This window comes from Ursus arctos, unplaced genomic scaffold, assembly GCF_023065955.2.
Source record: "Ursus arctos isolate Adak ecotype North America unplaced genomic scaffold, UrsArc2.0 scaffold_28, whole genome shotgun sequence".
Classification (NCBI taxonomy): Eukaryota; Metazoa; Chordata; class Mammalia; order Carnivora; family Ursidae; genus Ursus; species Ursus arctos.
In genome coordinates this window covers 26,926,089-26,947,753 of record NW_026622963.1, presented here as the reverse complement: position 1 = coordinate 26,947,753, position 21,665 = coordinate 26,926,089, and the positions used below count along the sequence as shown (strand labels likewise).

Genomic DNA, 21,665 nt, shown 5'->3' with positions numbered 1-21,665 from the left:
TTGACCCAGATCCTTGACTGAATCAGCATTCAAGGAAAGTAAGAATTTCCCCTCTTTAACCCATCCAAATTCCTTTTTTTGTTTCCACTATGAGACACAGGTTACTGAGAATGAATGACAGCTGGGCTGCCTGCTCCTCCCTGGCTCAAAACGAGCCAGAGTTTGGCCTAGGGTAGGGTTGGAGCTTTGGGTGAATGAGCCTGGGCAGGAAAGGACATGTGAATTCTAGAGCTTTGGGTTTCTGGAGTGTGGGGTCATCTTGGAGAGGCTCACGGTAGCTCCAGCTTGCGTGAGACTTACTAGGATCAGCCTGGGGCTTAATTCCTTCATCTTCAGAGCCTGGACTCCAATTCTGAAGAGTATGTGTTGATTAAGACTTCAGATACTCCTTACGGTGTCTACATAGAAGCAACAGTGTCTTGTGTCTTCAGTTCACTCCCAAAAGATAAGTGCGAGTGAGCACACGTGGTGGGGAGAAAGCCGTCCCTCTTGTTATCTCCATCACATATCACATTTGCAAGCTTATAAGCCATAAATACAGCTTACATATATTTCTCAGACTATTAGTAAAGTCACAGTTCAATCACATTGTATACAAACACAGTGAGAAAAAAAATCAAAATAGAACAAAAATAGGCGTTTCTTCTAACTTCTCATTGGCTGTGGCATCCAACAGTTTTTACTACAGCGTTGCCATCAAACACACAGTGGGTCCTGCGTTTGGCTCATTGAGGAGACTCCTTGCTGCCCAGCCTGGAGGCAAAGTAAGTTATGGTTTTATGTTTTATTCGTACCATCTTACCACTAAGTTCCCCACCTGCACTCTATCTGCTTTTCATTGTTAGTATCTTGTATGGACTCGATCCAATGGTGTGCTGTTAAATGTTTAATGACCAACTCTCTCGGAAAAAAAAGGTAGACATATATGTACATATGTACGTTAATTATAATTAGTTATCATAGAATGCTTTTGTTGACTTGGTTCTGACCTCTTGTATCCATAGCTGACCTATAATCATTACGGATGAATGAATGTAGTTTCCAGGTGGATGTTGGTTAAGGATTCCTTTTACTTTATTGAGAATGGTGAAAGCAAAATAACCAGATGTATGTCAAAATTCCATTTATTCTTTCTTTTGTGTAATCACATAATATTTTTTCCAATGGTGGAAAATATAGTTCTTTAATTATTTGTGCAATACACCATGTAATGTATGAAGTCTTGACATGTTCTGAGTTGTGTTGTTAATATTTTCTCCATCACTTTCTTAAGTTTAGACGAAATAATAAACCAAGCTCCTGCAAAGACACGCCTACCTGACCCTCAGTACATATAATTTGAGGTACTTTATATATTTTTAGCTTTTGCTTATTTCCATGATGTAAGTATTCCCACCATGGCTGATTTTAAATTACCAATTTGCTGTCATTGAAAGTGGAATTGGGAAGAGAAGACGAGTAGCTCACCATGATATAGTGTTTTCATCCTACCCATAAGAGAGACACACAAAACCTCAATAGCACAGATAAGAGTAAAATGTAGCAAAATAATTGGGAAATGAGGAGTTTGGGATATTCGTTGCTTTTGTTTTAAGATTATTTAATTGTAGGTTCATATATTTTCTTGTTTGATAATGGCTGTGTTTACCAACCAGCCCAGAAACTTTGTGAAAATTTGGCCATTGGCCCTCATGGTTCCGGCACACCACTGAAGTCCATCTTTCTGTCTCTATTTTACTTTATTTATTTATTTTTGAGAGAAAATCGTGTGCATGAGCTATGGGACTAGGAGGGGCAGTGGGGGAGAGAGAGAGAGAGAATGTCAAGCTGATGCCCCGTTGACCACGAAGCCGAATGTGAGGCTTGATCCCATAACCCTGAGATCAGGACCTGAGGCAAAATCAAGAGTCCAACTCGACCGACTGAGCCACCCAGGCACCCCACTACCGCATCCCTCTAAAGTGTTAGCCTTGATGACATTTTTTTGTAAAGTTCTTCTGTCTTTTCTTTCTTATCAAAGGTTATTTGGATCTAGACTTTTTATTGTTATTGTCGCTCTGGGCATATTTCTCAATTCTTTCACTCCTTTCATTGAAACAGTTCACATTTTACCCATCTCCTCTGTCTGTCTGTCCGTCTCTCTCTCTTTTACATTGGGCATTTCCTTCGCTACCTCAATGATTATTAAATCTGATAAGGGCCTGAGGTCTGCAAATTATTATTGGATATGGTACAACCAAAAAGTAAGCCTATAAAGCTCATAATATTGGTGAGGGAACAAAGTGTCAGAAGGATCAGAGTAGCAGAGGATTCCCAGACACCATGTGTGGCCCCTGGCCTCCTCTCATTTCACCAATCAGTTAGATTTCAGCTTTCGAATGGACGATCTAAAGCCCCCACCCACCTCTGCCCTCCCGCACGCTCCCTGGCACGGTGTGAGGCTCATCCTGAGCATGTAACACACGCTGTCGGTTAACTTGTGTGCCAGGAGGGTAATTTTCAGCTTTTCCTATCTAAACCCCCCGGGGCTGATTTTGACGGGCTCTGCTAGATCCTTCCTCACTTCCGCAGATGTGTTTGGGGACCTATTGGAGTAGCTTGTCAGACTCTCCCTGCCAGACTTCAGTGGCCTCAGCCTGAAGGGACTGTTCCAGGCCTCCTGTTTATGATTCCCAACTCTGCTGACTTTGGCCTCGGAAGGTGGAATCTGTGCTCTGCTGGAACGTCGGTTGGACCGAGCTCGCCTCTCTGGTCCTGTCAACTTTGACCTCGAAGAGTGTGTCCTGGAATCACAAATTCAGTTCCATTTTAAAATTCAAGTTCAAGACATCCTGCAGTTTCTGCTGGAGAATTTAAGGAGTTTATATGCTAAGATCAGGCATTCCAGTTCTGTACTGTGCAAATCCAAGAAATGCAAAGTAACCAGGAGTGCAGCATTTGAACCACAATGAGAGCTGGCACAATTTCTACGATCTATGGGGAGAGCGGTAAGCCCTTCAGAGGTGCCACTGAAATGTCCCTGACAGGCTTCATAAGGTGCCTTCACTGATGGCACCAGGACATACGTAGTTCCCGGACTTGATGAGGATTAGTGTTGCTGTTTAAATGTCACTAGGCTGCCTTCGATACCCTCAAACTACAATACTATAGAATAATGTTGTAGACCCTGGGTTCTCAGTCCTGTGACTAGTCTTTTGGAAGACAGCAAACGAGATGAGAAAAGAGTACCAGTGACCAGGGTCATAGGGTGGGTGCGGTCCTTTATAAAGGGTCTAGTCTAGTCATCATGTTGGATATCTGAGGATATTCCTGCTTAAGGGGGGGGGAATATATATATATATATATATATATATATATATATATATATAATAGTATTATATAGTATTATATATATATAGTATTTTCACCCAAATAATAGAACTTAGCACTGATCAAAATTTACAGACCACCCATCCAATGGAAAAGTTTGTTTTGCTAGCAATCACTATGATTATTACTTTGTAAATACCAAAATACAAATGGTACTAGTATAAGGCATAAACATTTCAACTAGGCTATGGACATTATCATGTATGGATGTTACAGAAGTGAGAGCCATCTGTACAAAATTCTGGACTTTAGTATCAAAGCATTGTGAAAAAACATTGGTTGGAACATAAATTTCTTAAGGCCTGGATGACTACAACTAATCAATAAAAATCTGTAGCTTTCCTTTTGTATGTAAAGGGGATTCTCCAATGAAGAAAGATTAGGAAATTAAAAGATAAAACACCATCTCTGTGCTTTTGAAGTTTCAGAGTAGCAAAGATATTGTCTGGATTTTGCCAATTCCATCTGGCAACTTACAACCAAGTATGGAGCAGCAGAATTCTGAGGATCTCTCTGGGCTGTACCACGGGCCACAGAGATCCCCCCTCCCTTGCTGCCTTGGGGATACAGAGGCTCAGGTGCTCCATAGAGAATGAAAATTGGTACAGATAACTGAAGGGTCACCAGCTTCCCGAGCCATGAGACTTGGCAATGTTCTAGGTTTTTATGCACTGGACACAAAATGCTTCCTGTTCTCTGAGCCAAGAGACAGAAGTCTTTGTGCTTCAGCATAGATGTCTCCCAGGGGGGCTCTCTGCCTCCCTGGCAGCTCTACTAACAAACCTGACAAATAAGGTGAGGCATTCTGACCTAGTCCCTAAAAGTCAGAAATACTCCAAGAGTTTGATGTTTCTTTTGTAGCTTTTAAATCAGATGGGGTTTTGCTTTTGTTTTTGTCTTTGGATTTTTTGGTTTTGTTTTGTTTTTGTTTTTTGCTCATTTATTTTGTTTAGTTTTAGAAACTATCTAAAACATTCCAGGCAGAGTGTTATAGGCTCTATGAACACAGGAAGAGTTACTCAGGTTAGGATCGCTATAAAGAGAATTTTACAAATGTAAGTGTAGAAATAAGCCAGAAAAGAGAACTTACTCTGCAGTTTATTCAGATGGGACTTCTTCTAGAAACATAGATTTGAAAATGAGATAGGTGGGAATAGAGAGGGAAGCTTGGTCCAAAAGAATATGTCAGTGGTCTAACAGATTTTAGATTGCTTCTGTAGTGTGATTATCATAAAAGGGCCAAGACTGGGGTCATTAGAGAAATTGAAAATACCTGTTTTCCCAGAAAAGTTTCTGCATCTCAACTCTTTTTTCCCTAATTAATGTGGTTAATTGTTCCAAATTGTGAGGTTAAATTGCTTTTTATTTCAGGAAGGAGGCATTCCCACCATTAGCACCATTGTTTGATTCTCTCCAAAACTTTAACATTCTTATAAGCAATAGCAACACATTTTCTTTGACATCGGATTTAAATAATGTCTGTTTTTAAGAAATACATCACAACCAACCAGAAATCAATAGCAGTCAATAAAATATTGAATTATGGAGGAAAAGTAAGAGAATTATGTCAGGAGTGACACAAATTGTGTTTTTAAGATAATAATATCTTATAAACTAATTAATAGAACATAAAAAAATCATGATTGAAGCATCATTATAAGCTGATCCATCCCCAGATGTTCTTCTAGGTTGGTGAAAATGTATGTTTTCTGTTTTGATCATTGTTTTGGAAAAGTAGCATAATTAATGTAATGTAGGCTTTATAATTTGCATAACTGACTTCACATTCCTTTATTAGTTCTATAAGATCTTCTGGAGTCACCCTGTTTTCTCTCTTGAAAATTAAGTGGGCATAGGCTTGTCCTTATCTGAATTCATACTGTCTATGGCTAATGACAAGGCTGTGTCAGATTTACCACTCATTCAAGTATGCATGAAACAATCCCCAGGATAGATCATACATTAGGCCACAAAACAAATTTCAGCTAATTCAGAAAGACTGATGTTATACCTTGCATCTTTTTTGACCACAATGCTATGAAACTAGAAATCAACCATAAGAAAAAAACTGGAAAGAAGACAACTACATGGAGGTTAAATAACATACCACCAAAGATGAATGGGTCAACCAGAAAATCGAAGAAGAAATAAAAATACATGGAGACAGGGGCACCTGGGTGGCTCAGTCATTAAGTGTCTGCCTTCATCTCAGGGCATGATCCCAGAATCCTGGGATCGAGCCCCGCGTCGGGCTCCTTCGCTGGGAGCTTGCTTCTTCCTCTCCCACTCCCCCTGCTTGTGTTCCCTCTCTCACTGGCTGTCTCTCTCTGTGTCAAATAAATAAATAAAATATTTAAAAAAATACATGGAGACAAATGAAAATGAAAACACAATGGTCCATAATCTTTGGGATGCAGCAAATCCTGTTCTACGAGAGAAGCTTAAAGCAATACGGGCCAACCCCAAAGAGCAAGAAAAAAATCTCAAATAAACAACCTTACCTTACACTAAACAAGCTAGAAAAAGAAGAACAAACAAAATTCAAAACCAGTAGAAGGAAGGAAATAGTACAGACTAGAACAGAAATAAACGAAATAGAAACTAAGGGAAAAAAAACAAACAAAACAATAAAACAGATCAAGGAAGCCAGGAACTGGTTCTTTGAAAAGAAAATAAGGTTGATAACTCTTTAGCCAAATTCATGAAAAAGAATATAAAAAAGAGACAGGACTCGAATAAACAAATTAGGAAATAAAAGAAGAAAAATGGCAACTAACACCTTAGAAATACAAAGGATTATAAAAGAATATTATGAAAAATTACATGCCAACAAGTTGGACAACCTAGAAGAAATGGATAAGTTCCTAGGAACATATAACCTCCCAAAAATGAATCAAGAAGAAGTAGAAAATTTGACAAATTACTAGCAAAGAAATTGAATAAGTAATCAAAAAACTCCCAAAGAGGGGCACCTGGGTGGCACAGCGGTTAAGCATCTGCCTTCTGCTCAGGGCGTGATCCCGGTGTTGTGGGATCGAGCCCCACATCAGGCTCCTCCGCTATGAGCCTGCTTCTTCCTCTCCCACTCCCCCTGCTTGTGTTCCCTCTCTCGCTGGCTGTCTCTATCTCTGTCAAATAAATAAATAAAATCTTAAAAAAAAAAAAAAAACAACTCCCAAAGAACAAAAGTCAAAGATGAGATTGCTTCACAGGTGAATTATACTCAAAATTTAAAGAAGAGTTAATACATATTCTTCTCAAATTAATCAAAAATCTTGAAGAGGGAGGAAAACTCCCAAACTCATTCTATGAGGCCAGCATTACCCTGATACCAATATCAGATCAAGACACTACAAAAAGAGAGAAAGAGAACTATAGGCCAATATCTCTGATGAACATAGATGCAGAAATCCTCAAGAAAATATTAACAAGCCAAATCCAAGAATATATTTTAAAAAATCATTCACCATAATCAAGTGGAATTGATTCCTGGGAGCAAGTGTGTATCAATATTCACAAATCAATCAACGTGACACAGGATACACACAATATGTGATACACACCAACAAGAGAAAGAATAAAAACCACATAACCATTTTAATAGAGAAAAAAGCACAAAGTACAACATTCATTCATGGTAAAAACTCTCAACAAAGTAGGTTTAGGGGGAAAATATCTCAACATAATACAGGCCATATGTGAAAAACCCACAGCTAATATCACACTAAATGGTGAAAAACTAAGTTTTCCCCCCCTAACATGAGGAACAAAACAAGGAGGTCCTCTCTCACCACTTTTATTCAGTGTAGTACTGGAAGTCCGAGCCACAGCAAGTGGACAAGAAAAAGAATTAAATGCATCCACATCAGTAAGGAAGAAGTAAAACTGTCACTATTTGCAGATTACATGATACTATATATAGGAAATTCTAAAGATACCACCAAAAAAAAAAACAAAAAAAACAAAAAAACAAAAAAACCTACCAGAACTGACAAATGAATTCAGTAAAATTGCAGAATACAAAATACAAAGGAATATGCTACATTCCTTACACTAATAATGAAGCAGCAAAAAGAGAAACTAAGAAAACTACCCCATTTACAATTGCACTGAAAATAACAAAATACATAGGAATAAACTTAACCAAGGAGGTGAGAGACCTCTACTCTGAAAACTATAAAACACTGAAGAAAGAAATTGAAGACAATGCAAACAAATGGAAAGATATTTCATGCTCGTGGATCTGAAGAACAAATACTGTGAAAGTATCCATACTACCCAAAGCAATCTACAGATTTTATAATTCCAATCACAATACCAATGGTATTTTTCACAAAATTAGCACAAATAATATTAAAATCTATATGGCACCACAAAACACCCTGAATAGCCAAAGGAATCTTGAAAAAAACAAAAACAAAAAATGAACAAAACTGGAGTATCACAATCCCAGATTTCAAGATACACTACCAAACTGTAGTAATCTGAACAATTTTGTACTGGCAAAAAACAGACACATAGATCAAAAGAACAGGATAGAGAGCCCAGAAATAAATCCATGATTATATGGTCAATTAATCTATGACGAAAGAGGCAAGAATATACAATGAGAGACAGTCTCTTCAGCAAATGGTGTTGAGAAAACTGGACAGTCACATGCAAAAGAATGAAACTGGACCACTATCTTACACCATACACAAAAATAAACTCAAAATGGATTAACGACCTGAATGTGAGACATGAAACCATAAAAATCCTAGGAGAGAGCACAGGCGGTAATCTTTTGACTGTTGCCTGGAGCAACATTTTTCTAGATATGCCTCTTGAGACAAGGAAAAGAAAAGCAAAAATAAATTATTGGGACTACATCAAAATAAAAATCTTCTGCATAACAATAGAAACAATCAACAAAACTAAAGAACAACTTACCAAATGGGAGAAGATATTTTCAAATTATATATATGACGAGTGGTTAGTATTCCAAATATATAAAAAATGTATACACCTCAACACCAAGAAAACCCAAATAATCCAATTAAAAAATGGACAGGGGTGCCTGGGTGGCACAGCGGTTAAGCGTCTGCCTTCGGCTCAGGGCGTGATCCCGGCGTTATGGGATCGAGCCCCATATCAGGCTCCTCCGCTATGAGCCTGCTTCTTCCTCTCCTACTCCCCCTGCTTGTGTTTCCTCTCTCGCTAGCTGTCTCTCTCTGTCAAATAAATAAATAAAATCTTTTAAAAAAATGGACAGAAGACATGAACAAACATCTTCCAAAGAAGACATCCAGATGGCCAACAGACACATAAAAAGATGCCCAACATCACTCATCATTAGGGGAAGGGAAATCAAAACCACAATATCACCTCACACCTGTCAGAATGGCTAAAATGAAAACACAAGAAACAACAGGTGTTGACAAGAATGTGAAGAAAAATGAGTTCTTGTGCACTTTGGTGGGAATGCAAACTGATTCATCCACTATGCCAAACAGCATGGAGTTTCCTCAAAAAATTAAAAATAAGATTACCATATGATCTAGTATTTACCCAAAGAATATAAAAACACTAATTTGAAAAAAAAATATGTACCCCCATGTTTATTGCAACATTTTTATAATAGCAAAATATATAAACATCCTAAGTGTCCATAGATACATGAACGGATAAAGAAGATGTGGTGTGTATATACAATGGAATATCACTGAGCCACAGAAAAGAATGATGTCTTGCCATTTGCAACAACATGGGTGGATCTAGAGGATATAATGTTAAGTCAAATAAGTCAGTCAGAGAAAAACAAATACCATATGATTTCACTCATATGTGGAATTTAAGAAGCAATACAAAGAGGCAGACCAAACAAACAAACAAAGACTCAACTATAGAGAACAAATGGATGGTTCCCACAGGGGAGATGGGTGGGAGGATGGGTGAGAGAGGTGAAGGGAATTAAGAAGACACTTACCATGATGAGCACTGACTGAGGCATAGAATTGTTGATTCACTATATTGTACACCTGAAACTAACATAACACTGGACATTAATTATACTGGAATTAAACGAAACTAAGAAAATTAAAATGAAGAAGTAAACAAAATACATCTCAATGTAGACTCCTCAGGTTCTTTCCAGGAATAGACTAAAACTGCACCCATTTCCAGTGTCTACAATGGAATGTGCTGTGTTTACCCAATAATTAATGTATAAAAGTTCATTTTAGGAAATCGTTTAAGTGTTGACAATTATTTTGAGTATTTAAAAATTATTCATAATCACACTTTGATAATCATGTCAACTTTGTATTTTTTCTATCCCGTCTTCTTTGAAAACAATTCATGATCATCAAATACGTGCACTTCTGTGTCCTGTCTCTTTTTATAACATTTCAGCACCACTCTTTCCAAAATAATTAAATAATATTCTTCTAAAATATGAATTTTAATGTCAGTATTATATTTCATTATTTGAACCCATCACGATATTTGTAATCATTCTTCGTTTTTTGAGCAGTTACCTTCTCCCCATTTTTACTAATAAATAAAAATTGTAATGAACATTTTTGAGCACAGTTCTTTGTTTTTGTTTTTTTACTTATTCTAATTGAAAGGAGAAATAGTGGAGCAAAAATTACAAACTTTTGGGGCACCTGGGTGACTCAGTTGGTTAAGCATCTGACTCTTGATTTCAGCTCAGGTCATGATCTCAGGGTCATGGGATTGAGTTCCATGTTTGGTTTCATGCTCAGTGCAGAATCTCCTGAAGATTCTCTCTCTCTTTCTTCCTCTGCCCTCCTCCCCACCTTCCCACAATACTATCATTCTCTAAATAAATAAATGCATACATACGTACATACATACCTACATAAAATCTTTTTTAAAATTACAAACTTTTTTGAGACTTTTGATATCTATTTCTAAATTACCTTCTAGAAAACCTGTACCAATTTATACTCTCACTAGCAGTGTTTGGTACATGTTTGTCATAATATCATTCCAAAATTAAGCATTTCTTAATTTCTACTAGTTTATTATGAACATGACATATCACAATTACTTTTTAATTTACATTTCTTTGATAATCATTGAGTTGAGTTTTTGATTTATATTTACTATTTGTATTTCCATATTTGTGAATTAGTCATGAGTTTACTTATATTAATTTTTGTATCATTAATTTTGATAAGTGCTTTTCATATGTTTTCCAATGTGCATTTGCCTTTTAATCTTAAGAAGTTAATCGATGTGTGAAGTTTTCCCTCATAGATTCTCAAGTCCATCAATCATTTTGTTTGTCTCCTTCTTTGGAGTTGTGATTGGAAAGACTCACCTCAAAAATCAGATCCCCATTCCCCTCTATTTTCTTCTACTTCTGATATCATTTCACTGTTTTACATGTTGCTATTGGTCTATCAGAGGCACATTTTAGTTGGAGCTGTGAGGAAGGACAGTATCTTGATGTGTTTCCAAGAGTACATCAGTTGTCCCAAAAGAGTTTATGAAATAATTTTCCCTCTTTTCTCAATTACTTGCGATAGCAGGTTTATTCTGTGATCTTGTAATATTCACAAATCTATGCATTAAAAGAGCTGTTCATGTACTCTAAATTCAATGTCATTTTCATTTTATGCCTGGGTGTTCTTATATTAGTTATTTTACTGGGGTAGCTTTGCAGGATATTTTTATATCTTATATTAAGGCAAATCTATTTTCCTTGCCCTTTTCGGGATTTTTTTGGTGGCAATTCTCCAGTGACTTATTCTTCCAGATGTATTTTTAAAGACACATCATCAAACTTTTTTCCTCTCACCCTTACCCTTACATAAATAACATCATGACCTTTATGATACTGAACCAAAATTAATTTTGGAAAACAAACATCTGTGTACCACTCCTTTCCAGTAATACACTGTATTATTTCTCCAGATCTCCTCTGTGTCTTGGTAAAGTTATATTGTATCTTTATTGCTGCATGCCCATGCTGAAGTTGTACCTAGGTAGCATTTTGTTATCTTTTCTATTAGGAAAGAAATTGTTTTTCCAGTATACATAATTTTTAGTTGGTTCTCTTAGATTTACTAAGAGGGCAAACAAATAATTTGTAACAATTGATAAATTATCATCATCTTTTACCATACTTATAACTTCTTATCTGTTCATGGTATATTGCATTGCCCGAATCTTCCAGAATCAAGTTAATTCATAGTGTAGCACTTAGACTAGACCTCCTTGTCAAGAAAGAAATGAGTCCCAAAGCATGTTAATGGATGGGGAAGAGGATTAATGGCAAGATAAACTCTGTATTAAATAGCTTCCTGGAAATTCACATGCATATTAGCATATAAATTCTTCTGAGAAGCTCTGCAAGTAAGAACTCTGGTGGTGGTGGTGAGTTTTGACCTGTTATTTATTATGTGTTAAATAGTTTTCCTAAATCCAATTTTCCATAAAGTTCTTCCTTTACTTTTTAGGGATATTAACATCCCAAATACTTTGTTCTTTATCATTTTAAGATACTTAACCATTTCTATTTTAAAATATGCTTAAAAGACAAGAATGGATAAGAATTTTTTCAAATGTTTATTATCATTTGACATATTAATTTATTGTTAGTGATAAGTACCTTTAAAATATTTAAATTCATCTACTAAATCATGCTTATCCATGTTATTTTTCAATATTTTGCTGAACTTGATATACTAGTATTTTATTTAGTATTTTTGCACTTATATTCATGAGTAAAATTAGTCTTTATATTTCATTAGTGGGGTTTTGTAAGTTATTGGTAACAGAGTTTTACAACTTTTATAAATGAACCAGGAAATTTTTTCTTTCTTTCTTTCTTTCTTTCTTTCTTTCTTTCTTTCTTTCTTCCTTTCTTCCTTTCTTCCTTTCTTCCTTTCTTCCTTTCTTTTATTAGAGAGAGAGAGAGAGGGAGGGAGGGGCAGAGGGAGAGGGAGAGAGAGAGAATCTGAGAATCTTAAGCAGGTGCCCCATCCAGCTCAAAGCCCAGCTTGGAGCTCCATCCCACAACTGAGATCATGACCTAAGCTGAAATTAAGAGTCACATGCTTAACCAATGGAGCCACCCAGGTGCCCCTCTATTCTTTCACACAGTGGAATAGTTTATGTGAATCAAAACTAGGACGTACGTATATGAGCAGCATGCAGGAGCTTACACAGGAAGGAATCTTCTCAGCAGGGATCCTCATGTGTTCCATCCATGAAATGGGTCTGTAATGTTTTCCCTTGTCTAGTGCGGTGCTCTCCCTTCTTAATCTGAAAGGCATATTGAGAGACATTCTCTTTTAAATTTCAACTAACTAGCAAATATTTATCTAATATTTTTCTGCTGGTCTATAGGCTAGGACTCACCAAATACAATTGCTTAGCCCTCATACAAACAAGGACATTTATTCCTGAGTACCTTTTGAATGCAATCAGTTGTTATCTTTCTGCAAAAGATATGTACAAAAAATATGGCAACCTGAAAGGGACTGTACGAGACCTGTTCTTCCAGCCTCACCTCTCTTATCTTACTTACATCCATAGATGTCATTCCTACTGCCTTCCTGCCCTAACTGTTCACATATCCAGGAACTTGGGTCTCTCAGTGGATGTCAAAACAGAAGTACAAGGAAGGGTAGAGAAGGAAAGAAAGCTTGGATTGGCTGCTTCAGAGAACAGCTTCTCATGTGAGGCTTATTTCCAGTCCCTTCTGAAAACCCAGGGGATGCCAACAAGATAGGATCTAGACAAATAGAAACTAACTGAGCGGGGCAGAGAAAGTCTACCTCGGTGCACACAGGAGGAACGCCAAAACATAATGAGCCAGTTTATGTCATAGAAACTTGGAGAAGTCCCGGATTTAATGTACTTGGTGCCTCTGAAGGAAGGTATGAGGTTGGTCCGACTCAGGACAACTGAGTGAAGCATGTGTAATGAGCATCGACTTTCCTGTCACAGCTCCTGGAGTCAGATAGTTACTCCTTCTCTGATCTGTAGAAGATGCAATGTTAACTCTCTGAGAGGTATTATCACGGAGGCTCCAGATTCAGGAGCACCAGGCATCTGTCATGGGAGCGGGGTGTAGACCTGAGGAGGGGTTGTAAAGGACCCCAAAATAGGAAAAAGAGGATTAATACTAAAAGTTTGCCTGTTAAATTCAGCTCCTTCCCCTCTGCTCTGCTCCCAGGATCCTAACGGACGAGCATATGTGCCAATCAAGATGATATAGACATTATCCTTTCTGGAGAAACTTACTGGGTGAAGAAAAAGACATACTGATACTCACATGTCGGATCTCCTAATAAAAACAGTGACAAGGAAATAGACAATGCAATCATATAGAACATATTTTAGAAATGAAGCCCATGATCATCCAGATTGAAAGGGCTTGCTCATCATCCGGTGCATTTAGTTCAAGACCTTCAAAGTTGGTCTTCATAAAATTCCAAAGCAATGATGATTTCCTCTTAATCTCGAATGTGGTGAGGGTGAAGTCACTTTATATAAAGGATGAGAATCAGAATGTTTACCAACTTCTCAAAAACCACAATGTAAGCTTGAAGACAATAGAGTAATGCCTTCAAAACCCTGGGAGAAATGTTCTCCCCAAAATTTATCTTGTTGAAATATTAATAAATATAAGGAGAGAAAAGGGCATATTCGGACACATAAGATCTCAAAAACTTACCATCTGTGTGCCACTTCTTAGAAACATGCAGATGGATGCATTCCATGGAAGTAAAGGAGTAAATCAAGAAACAGAAAGATGTGGAACAGGGGAAATAGTGGCTCTATCACAGCAGAGATTTTTAAAGAAACTTTCTAGGGGCACCTGGGTAGCTCCATCGGTTAAGCTTCTACCTTCTGCTTGGGTCATGATCTCAGAGTCTTAGGATCAAGCCCCACGTTGGGATCCCTGTTCAATGGGAAGTCGGCTTCTCTCCCCCTTCTCATGCTCTCTCTCTCTCTCTCTAGTAAATAAATGATATCGAAAGAAAGAAAGAAAGAAAGAAAGAAAGAAAGAAAGAGAAAGAAAGAAAGAAAGAAAGAAAGAAAGAAAGAAAGAAAGAAAGAAAGAGAAAGAAAGAAAGAAAGAAAGAAAGAAAGAAAGAAAGAAAGAGAGAAAGAAAGCTTTCTAGATCAGCCCTGTGCAGTTAGTAGAACTTTCTAAGATAGTGGAAATGTTCTGTATCTACACAATTCAGTAGCCTCTGGCCATAAGTGAGAACTTGAAATGTGGCTAGTGTCACTGAGCTTTTAACTTCATTTTTAGCAATTACATTTGAATATCCACATATAGCCATCAGGCTATCATTTTGAATAGAATGTTCTACATGATGGTGAAGAAAACGATCAAGCTGGTGAAGGAGGGAAGTTTCATGAATGAGAGGTTACGCCCCAGAGTACATCATGTTTCCAAAGACAGACCCAAAATATCTCCCATCCCACTTGGTTATTTGCAATATGGCTTCGCTATGACTCTGTCAAGAGGTGGGATCTATTTGTTTTCCTCTTAGATCTTGGCAGGCCTTATGACTTCTTTGACCAATGACTTTAGGACTTCTAAGTCCAGCTTTTGAACAGTGAAGAAAGCTAAACACCACATGAAGAATCCAACTACCTTGAGGCCATCATTCTATTAGAAAGCTCCAGCTAACCACATGGAGATCCCTGACAAAGTCCCAGTTGTCTCTATGTCCTATTAAGAATTGCTCAGCTGAGCAACCTATGGAACCATGAGAGATGACAAAATAGTAGTTGTAAGCCCCTGGGTTTGGTATTATTTGTTACACAGTGATAGATAACCAAACAGCAGCAAGTCTAAGCACCCATACTGGAGCACAAGAGAGAGTTCTGGGAGTAGCATATGCATGACGGGACTTGTAGATTACCTGGTATGTCTGACTTCCTGGGGATATGATTCACATATCTGTTGGAGTATTTGGAAGAAGAATTATGAAATAAACATATACCAAATTAAGCAAATCATTTTTTAAAATAAATTCCAGGAAAACCAAAATGTTGTACAAGAAAGGAAAATATAATCATAGCATTACCACAGGATTTAGTTTGTGGACATTAGCTGGTATACATAATCATAGTAATATCCATACAGAATTCATATTTTGGGAGAATGGGAATGATGAAAGAAGGGAAGGAAATGTATTTATGGGGAGGGAGGATATAAGAATATTTAAATACTCATCTTCTTTAGTAGAAGACAATAAATGATCTCTGAAAATGGAAATATCAAATGTTTTGGTTATATCACAGGAGAAAAGTCTGCAATTACATAAGGTTGCTCCTGAGGAACATAAATTTGGGATCTATTTGGATGAAATGAACACTACATTTTTTTTCATATAGAATTATTTGATATTTTGAAAGCTGAATATGTATTCGTAAATAAGGAGGGCACGTGTTGGGATGAGCACTGGGTGTTATACACAAGTAATGAATCATTGAACACTATGTGGGAAACTTACAATGCACTACCTGTTGGCTAACTGCATGTAACTGAAAAAGAAAGAATAACAAATGAATCAAGGCAATTTCCAGTTGCTGGAAAATGCTAATGGCCATCCTGGTTAGACCACCTGGTCACATCAACCTGGCGGATTTTAGAGAAAATCTTCCCGTCACGTGAAAACTACGGTCAACATTCTCAGCTTCGGTTCTGTACCTCCACTTACCGCTCGTGCAAATTGTAATAGGGAAAGAAGAGGGCAAGTGCATGGCCATTAGCTGGCAATGATCACCACCCAGAACTCCCAAACTTTTCCTTTCATATAATCCCCTCTGATCCGGATCACCTTCAAATGCCATATGTTGAATTAAGTTATGCTAATTTACAGCATTTCAACCACAAGTCTGGCTAGGACCACAAAGTCATAAGACTGTCGGAAAGAGGTTGAAACAGAGAATGGATGGAATGGGGTACGAGGTCTCAGAGGTTGCCTGGCAGATCTAAATTAAAATTTCCAGAGATAAGATCACTTTGATGTATACCAAGAAGCCCTGATCCTGGGGATCCAGAAGGATCTCTGAGGGAGGTAAAGCACTAGAACAGACGCTTCCAGGCCATGCGGGTTAAACAGCAGTCTCTGCCACGGTAGCAGAGGAATTTCTTCTTCAGACCAGAATCACAGAGACTGGTAATTCAGGGCATTGTCAAAGAATAGGGAGAAGGAAGCCAGTGTCTTTTGTACCAGAGAAATGATGAAGCTAGGGTACCTAATAACGCCTCATCAAGAAAACCCTGGTTTAGGGCTGTTCACTAGTATGAGCTAGAACTAAAATTCTGATCTGGGATTGAAGAGGAATCCAACTGCAAGCAGTGTGGAGAGGACAGGGTGGAAAGACCCACTGTGCAGTGTTCAAAGAATGAATGGAAGAAAACATGGCCTGTGGACACTGGCAATCAGGATAGACTGTGCGTGTGAGTAGGACATGTGTGCCATGACCACATCGTCTTCCTCATTGTTCCGGGAACACAAGTGTCGGCCATTCCCAGGCCATTCTCCTGAAATCCATGGGCTGGGAGACTCCCCCACCCCCACCTTGTCCAGGTCCCTGCTCAAATGTCTTCTTATCCAATAGGCCTTCTACGATATCTCTTTGTAGGTGCCATTTCTTGTACTTAGAAGATTTTCCTTTCACTGACTTGACTCCACAGTCCTCCGGATCCTTCCAGAAATTCCTCTGGTTTCTTTGACACACCCCCTAAAACTAAGTAAGATGCCCCTCCTGTATACCCAAATGGTGTTCTGTGCTTGTGCCTCTGTTAGCACATACCCTGCCTGCCCCCCCAGCTGCCTGCTTGTGTGTCTGACTCGCTCAAGAAATGTGAGGTGCTTGGAGAGAGACTACATTGTTTTATTCTCAACACCCAGCACGTAGAAATCTCTCAGAAATATTTGTTAAACAAAGGCAGTGAACTATGCACACATATTTATTCTTGGACAATGTATGCCCTTTTATTTATGGATTCCCACGTTCCCAAGTCATTGGGTATATATCCATGTGGTTTCCAAATGTCACCGTACTCTTCCTATCCTGGGAAGTCGAACCCATACTGATGCATATGAGATATTCTTAGATCTCCCATAATTTTAAAATAGACAATAAAACAAAGCAACAGTCCTCATTTCCTTAAACTCTACCTTCTTACAAGCCTCTGCTCTGCCCTTACTTGTAACCTCGAATACTTTAAAAGAGTGACCCACAGAGACTCCCTGCATTTCCTCACAATCTTTGCCCCCTTGGTTCCCCCTGGGGGGGGGGGGTCTCTGGAAACTTCCTTTCTTGAAGCTCTTCAGGGAGAATAATATTCTCCAAATTACATGCCTCTTTTTCTTAGTCATTTCCCCACATTAGCCTTGATTATTTCATAGGCAGGGATGAAAAATCCTGAGACCCTTCCCCAAATCTAGGGAGCCGGTGGCTTCGAGAGAGGACCCTTGCTTACTGCACGGTGCCCCCTCTGTGCTCTGCAGATTCACACCCACCACACGCTGTGTATTGTGAAGCTGGCATAGATGTTTTGAAACTAGCCAGACCTTCTGCAGTGTTTAGTTTTTGGCAGAATTTATGTTTTTGGCTGGCCGCCACTGTGAAATGTGTTTAGTTTTAACTGACAGGCCTGTTCAACACCACAGGTCATAGGTAAGCCTGCCTAATCCTGACTGGGTGAAGCCAAATCAAAAAGGTGGGCTCCCATTCCTGATTCCCTCTGCGCTTTTGACGACCTTAGTGCAGGTTAATCCCTGCAAAACATTTTGGTCCTTCTACCTGATTCTCTTTGATACATACTCCTTGCTTTATGACGACACTCTTCAGAAATCGAGGGGTTGGGAGAAGCTACGCCGGGAGCTTTAAAAGAAGGATTCGTCAGCACTCTGGGAAAGGAGACTGGAGGGCACAGTGAGGAGAAGAGGGGTTGACGGAAGAGATCCTGAGAGACGTCATATGGCATTCCCCCCCTCAGACCTGGGCGGCATTCGGGAACAATTGGACGGGTTGACAGGAGAACTGCCAAAGAGACGTGATGCTCCGATATTTGCACGCCAGCGTCACTGGAACACAAGAAGTTTTGTTTTACTTTTCCCCTGAGAGGGATGTGCAGTGAGCCATTCTGAGACTGCTGGTTTACTTGTTTTATCCAGCTCGGTAAATAGGACTATGCTTTTCCCTACTCTCTCAGTCAGAATCTACACTTATGCCAGGCTGGGAAAGCGTATACTCCTGGCATCAGAAGTGTGATCCAACCGTTATGAACCTCAAAAAGTCCTTGTGGAATGGGTCAGTGAGTTGTAGGATGGTGTAGAAATGGGGGTCAATGTCCTTTCACCTGTGATGGGAGAACGACTTTGAAGAAACTGTCAAAGTCAAAGGTAACCCACAGAGTTTATGAATAGGATCTTACGGCTCAGAGAAGTTATGATATTACAATGAGCTAGCCATGCTCGTCGGAGAATATTATGTGGGTTGCCTTCATTTTCACTGTTTTGAAAGAAAATTAGTAGAAGGTAAATAATATCACAAAAAGAAGTTCCACGAAGCAGGAGTTTTTTCCATGTATTTTATGCTGCTCAATGCTAAATATTCAAATATTTACCTTGACACACAGTAGACAAGAAATACATATCACGTGAATGAATAAGTAAATTAATTAAAAGTATGTTTTCAGAAGGCACTCAGTATCCATGATTTGTCTAAAAAACCTGAATTGAACTCTACCAAACATACTCCCTGATGATTCGAGAAATTTTCCCAGACAAATAATATCATTTTATTTCTGGGATTACGATTTCAACATTTGTATTATGCTGAAGTACAGTATGAAGGAACACACTGGACTTAAATGCATTAATTCAAACTCAAATTTTATACATAAATATAGATGTATACACACAAACACACACATATATATCATACATGTATGTTTATATATATATGTATATTTTCCTCTTTCTATATCAATAAGCAGAAAAGAATACTATTAAGTGACAACATTGGACACAAAAGTCCCTAACGCTATCAAACACAGAAGAGGAAGGGAACACTGAGCCGTAGACACATAGGGCTTGGCTCTGGATTTCAGGGGCAAATCAGGTTGCATATTGGAAAAAAACAAACAAAAAAAAAACAAAAAAAACTGTACCTGTGTTCATTTTATTTTTCCTCCATTCTGCTGGCCCTCACTGGATTTCGGCCATGACCTCTTGCTCACATGTGTCCCGGCAAGGAAATTATTGATCACGGACACATCCCCCAGATGATGGGGAGTATGCATCGCACTCGTTAGTTGTCCTTTCGTTTCTGGAGAGGCAGGGACAGAATATAGAATCCATCAGCCCTTTCATAACAGGCCCGTGGTTCAGGCATGGCTTGGAAAGGGCCCGGGCATTGGCAGGCGCTCCAGGCGAATTTTCCAGCAACAGTGTGGCTCCATTTGCCTCCTTCAACAGGTCTTCAGTTGGCTACATTAGTTCATCAGCTTCAGACTTTGAATTGGCACAAATGCATTGTGCAGATGGGGCAGTCACATCGATGGGCCTGGAACTAATTAAAAACTGGAATATTTTAGATCAGGAGGAGGAAGTGTGGCCAGATTTGCAGGGATAGTGCAAGTGAGCTGAAAGAGCGAATTGACCCAGCCCTTTGAGAAAAGTCGCTGCTGCCTGACCTTAGGTAGCCCCAACTGGGCTTGGCATAGCCCCGTGCAAGATAGACCCTGCTGGCCTGACAAGTACTGAGCCATCCCAGTGGCTTAAGGAGTATTATTATTAAAAAAAGAAAAAGAAAATCCTCCTAGTGGCACAATGTTTTGTTAAGAAGAACAAGTTTGCCAAGCTTGTTAGCTTTGGGGGAAAGACACATCCAAAGTGAGTGAAGGCCTGTGAAAAGCATTTATAATGAAGGAAAATTAATGCCTGGTTGAATGTCAGGGGCTGTGTTCAGAGGACGGGACGTTAGGCTGGCTGGGGGCGCACCCAGCGACCTCCAGCCGTACTGGGACACCATCCACACAGCTCCCCTCTGGCCTTCCTTCCCTGGTCTGTACTAATTCAATATGTCTCTTCTCTTTGTCGCCCCCTGCTGGCTGTACTTGGGATTTTCTTAGACTAAGCGATCACCATTTCTCTGCTCAGATGAAGTCTCATCTTGCTAAGGACCTCACCTTGGGCCCGCCTCTAACCTTGGCACTCCAGGTCTTGAAGAACTACTTAGGCCTGTTTTCAGCCTTACCTGTCAGCTCAGAGCTAACGGTTGTGAATTCAAAGAATTTCCATAGCTGGTTGGTGTCCGTGTTTTGTTTTTGCAACTTTGTTTTTAAACTTACAATTTATTTGATTTGTACTTAAGTGCCCAGCAGTGGGTTACATCATGGAAGACATTTTTCCATTTAGTCCATTAAGCAGAAATGCAAAGAAATTGATATTGTTACTCTGGTTCTTTTATTTTAATTTTTTAACTGTGGTAAAATACACATAACAAAATTTATCATCTTAGCCATTTTTAAGTGTAAGTTTCAGTGGCAGTAAATGCATTCACATTATTACACAACTATCCACAGCATTCACTTCCAAAACTCTTTTTTTGTCTGGCGAAACTGAAGCTCTGTCCCCATTAAACAACTTCCCATTCTTCCCTCCCCCCAGGATCCGCAAACTGCTGTTCTAGTTTCTGTCTTTATGAATTTGAACACTCCAGGTGCCTTGTATAAGTAGAATCACACAATATTTGTCTTTTCGTGGCTGGCTTATTTCACTGAGCATAATGTCTTCAAGGTTCATTCGTGTTGTAGCCTGCGCCAGAATTTTCTTCTTTTATGGCTCAATAATAACCCATTGTGTACATAAACCACATTTTATTTATCCATTCATCTGTTGATGGACATTCAGGTTGCTTCTACCCTTTAGCTACTGGGAACAATGCTGCTATGACCAGGAGGGTTCAAATATCTTCTTGAGACTGTGATTCTGCTTTCCAGGTCAGGGATCCATGCCTCAGCATGCAGAGGTTAGTAACTTGCCTCAAGTCACATGATAGTGAAGTGATGGAACCAGGATTTACATGCAAGGGGTCTCACTGAAGAGCATGTCCTTTTCATCTCTGTCCTCTCCAGTCTGTCCAAAGGGCAGATGTCTGTCTCCCAGCAATGGGGCTGAGACATGATCTGAAACAACAGCAAACAGTTTTGCCTTAATTACATCTTCGTTGTTCTATTAACGTTTTCGGAATGGATCTTGGATTCAAAATGACACTTCAACATTCCAAAAATGTCA

The 21,665-nt window shown here is 38.9% G+C and overlaps 1 long non-coding RNA gene across 3 annotated transcripts; it reads right to left on the bottom strand.

The window, feature by feature from the left end:
- Positions 1-1,175: 1,175 nt before the first annotated feature.
- LOC130541951 (uncharacterized) lies at positions 1,176-19,950 on the bottom strand. Of its 3 annotated transcripts, none has more exons than XR_008956096.1 (5): positions 19,538-19,950; positions 18,187-18,449; positions 12,519-12,645; positions 9,335-9,392; positions 1,176-2,783 (listed from the first exon to the last, which is right to left on the bottom strand). It is a non-coding gene; the product is annotated as an uncharacterized LOC130541951 (long non-coding RNA). The 3 variants fall into 3 exon arrangements; XR_008956095.1 differs by having other exon boundaries at positions 1,182-2,783; positions 12,546-12,645; XR_008956094.1 differs by lacking the exon at positions 18,187-18,449 and having other exon boundaries at positions 1,182-2,783.
- Between the last annotated feature and the right edge of the window lie 1,715 nt (positions 19,951-21,665).